This window comes from Dreissena polymorpha, chromosome 2 (genome assembly GCF_020536995.1).
Source record: "Dreissena polymorpha isolate Duluth1 chromosome 2, UMN_Dpol_1.0, whole genome shotgun sequence".
Lineage (NCBI taxonomy): Eukaryota > Metazoa > Mollusca > Bivalvia > Myida > Dreissenidae > Dreissena > Dreissena polymorpha.
Window position 1 is genome coordinate 51055210 of NC_068356.1, and position 3890 is coordinate 51059099.

Here is a 3890-nt window from a genome sequence, read left to right on the forward strand (position 1 = left end):
CGAGTGCACAAATATGTTTAATGGACACATAATTTGTATTGGTTAAGAGGAACAATAAAATAAAATAAAGGAAATCAAACCGCGCTGTGCAGTGGTATTGCATAACACGTATGCCAAAACTAAATAAATATGCATTATATAAAGTTGTTACAATACTTGTTGTATGTCAAGTTTCGTTTAAGAAAAGAAGACATTTGTCGCAATAAATGTTACGAATATAAATATGTAGCATTAAGATTAAATCAACTATAACGATTTTTAAGACAGAAATAATTATGTATTTGTAAATATCAAAATGTTTAGTTCGAACCTTACTTCTCAGTAGATGCTTATTGTTATACACATTTTGCAAGTTTTTTCCCAGTTCAGGAATTTGCAATTATTAAATGCTTAATTGTTTTAAAAATAAATAAATATTAACACATTCTTGGAATGGCCATCTACGTATCGTGTGAAAAAAGGAATATGTATATAACATTTGCCCGTAATATTATGTAAGAGACAAACATATCTTTAAAGAATTCCATCATTCAAACCCAATATGTGTGTCACTGTACATAACTTAAACGGGATTGATGATTATATTAGTTAACCGCTCTGTCAGCTAGTATGACAGGGCACTCGCCTTGTAAGCAGCTGGTCCCAGATTATTTAACCCCCTTTTCACAGAGCACGGCTCAAATAAATTGTTCTCATATGCGGATTTCGAGATGTCCGTTGTGATAAAAAGTTGTGGAGTCCTTATGAGTGGTGACACCCCGAAATGCACACCGATTATTGACCTCATCGAGGCGAACAGAAAGCGGACTCGCTCTCCCAGCTATCACAGTTGTCTGCCCAATGTAAGACAGTTACATACAATGGACATCATTGTCCGTCGGTCGACGCCTCCATCTTGCCCATAATCACGGACTCAGAAACCATGGCTCCTGTACCCACGGTATCAAGTGTTACTGTAAGCAACACGCAAGAGTCTTTGACAAGGGTGATTCTGAAAACAGTTTGGGCTTAGCTAGTAGTCTTATTATGACGTGTTTGGTGATTCTTCTATTTTATGAGTAAAACCAGTAAAACTCTGCAAATTACAGAAGCCGCAAATAGGTCGAAGACCGTTGACTGTTTCTTTGTTTATCTTGTAAGACTATAATCTAGAATTGCGTAAATATTTATCATCCAATTCGGGTCATCTAAAACACCGCTCATTATATAGTTCAACCGATGCGGGAAACAAGTAACTTAACATAGAAAGTGCTTTATGGAGATCTAGTTATACAGTGTTCATATGTCAGAGTCATACCAATGGATTTTATAATTAGCAATACCACGATGAACGCATTAAGTGTGATTAAATCTGCACCACCACCACCACCACCAACAGCACCAGCACCACCACCAGCACCTACACAAGCTCCACCACAACAAACCACCAGCACTACCACCAGCACCACATGCATCACCAGCATCATCAGTACCAACACCAACAGCAGCAGCACCACCAGCAGCAGCACCACCAGCAGCAACACCACCAACACCAGCACCACCACAACCATCAGAATCACCAGAACCACCACAAGCACCACCACCAGAACCACCACCATCAGCACCAGCACCACCAGCAATACCACCACCACCATCATTACAAGCAGCATCTGCCCCATGAATCCTAAATGTTTAACTGTGTTTATTTATTGTGGTTTATCATAAACTAGATTTATCACCTTTGTATACAAGTAAATACATATTCAATTATTTGATTTACGCTTTTGCTTTAAAAGCTCTGTATATAAGTGTATAATTTGTCTTTCATAAGTCTCGCGTATCTGTGTATGAGCATAAACTCGATTTTGTTGTATTTTAACACATCTGAAATGTTGTAATTATACATTGTTTATGATCATAACAAATTATGTGGATACTTTTAACAGCCTTCATATTAGACACCAACGTTTGAAAAACTGCGAAACATCGTTATGAAATATTCTGATCCATAACACATATTTGTTGTTCTTTTTTATAAAAAGTCATCAGTGCTTTCAAAACACAAACATGTCTGCCAAAACATAATAACTTGGCCATGCAGTGTGTTGCATGCGAACATGTTCTTGTAGTTTAATTTGATCGGGGGGTGGGGGCAGATAAGCGTGTATGTGCCCACGTGCATGTGTGTGTAGGAAATGCGTGTTTTTTGACAGTATGTATTACGTGCATTTGTCCGTGTGTCAGATTAACTAATCCGCACCTGTTTATATAGTTCTAATGCTTTCATCATAACATTTAACATTCGTTCCGAGCCGTTGGTTTTGAGAGCTACATTTCGCAACAGGTTCGGCAATTTGTTGATAAAGGTCATTTCAATATATCCTGTTTGCCCCGTAATTTGGTTTTATGTTTTTAAAGCGAAATCCCGGATTTGGTAATAAACTGTCATTTCAAAATATTCATACCGCGCCTTTTTGTACATGTATGGCGTCCAAAATGTGTCAAAAATAAATAGGTTTACCTACCGATGCCAAAAATAGTATATCAGAAACAAAGTTGTGCCTGCATTCTTATATGGAGGCCAACAGGAACATTTACAAATATAAACATGAAAATCCAATTTCAGCCTGTAGGTTTATTGTATACCGACTGGTGCATTTTGTAATGCTAATTAATTTGTATTCATTTATATAGTTGTAGTTTATTACATTATTAAAATAACACATTATTGTTAAACTGATAGTGTTGCAACCAAATAAAGAAAGTTTTTTCTATTAAATCCATATGGACAGTTGGCTCGTACTGTACTTTGGGTCAACAAGAATTTAAAAATACACTCCAAAAGACATACCATTAAGCTTATTTTAGCACAAATACGCGCCTATGCTTAAAAGTGTGCTAGTCGGCATAGTTGCATATCTGTAATATTTATTAACTCGTATAAATGAGTTAGTGTATTTGTGTATATTCTAAATAATGTGAAATCATCATCATCTTAATCAACACTATCATCCTCAACATCATACATCTTTACTCTGTTTATCCTTACAACTTTCTTTTTGAATAATTACAGACAGACGGATTAAAAATGTGTGTTTGTATTTGACTGAGCTTCCAACACACTAATGCAAGAAATATTCTGCATTTCGTGTGTCTCAATTCCGCAACAGAGATCGACCTCAAAGAGACCGCTCACAGGAGAGATCCCGAGGCACTCTTTGACGAGTTGACATCCTCCTCTAGCAATGTAGTAGGTTCGCGTTAGAATCACATCTTATTGGAACTAAACAATGGACTGAAATAAACGAAATATTAACTTTGTTTAATTGCACACGTTAAAACATTGAAGTCGATTAGTTTAACATACACATACATCATCATTTTGGGTCAGGAGGGGGGTGTTTCATAACTATCCGCACTGTTTCCCTGCCAAATACTCACCTCGAATGACGAATCAAAAGCTTTGCAACTCATTTAAAACTCAACACGAGAAACCCGTGCTTTTGTCGCTCTAAACCATTGCAATTCTCTCTCTTCTAGATAGCATGTAAAGGACATGTTATCTTCTATCTCAAACAGATAATAAGTTCTTATAAAGGTACAATTTAAGTATGTTTATATAAAATAAGTTTATCGTCATTAATTTATACATTCTGGTACTTTGTTTTTGAAAACGGAAGAATGTGTATCCTAAAATATATTCTGACAGAAATACATTTAAGCTTATATGCGAAACATCACCCTGTCGGCATAATTTTGTGCCTGTATGTATTTTCATCTGCTTTGTGTATCGCTACTTTGACATAAGCGGTACGGCATACTAATGGGGCTTTCTACTCTTGTTTACTGCTGACTGGAATCGCGTATATACGAAACGGCCAGATGAAATTGAGTCGTACAATATTTCAACC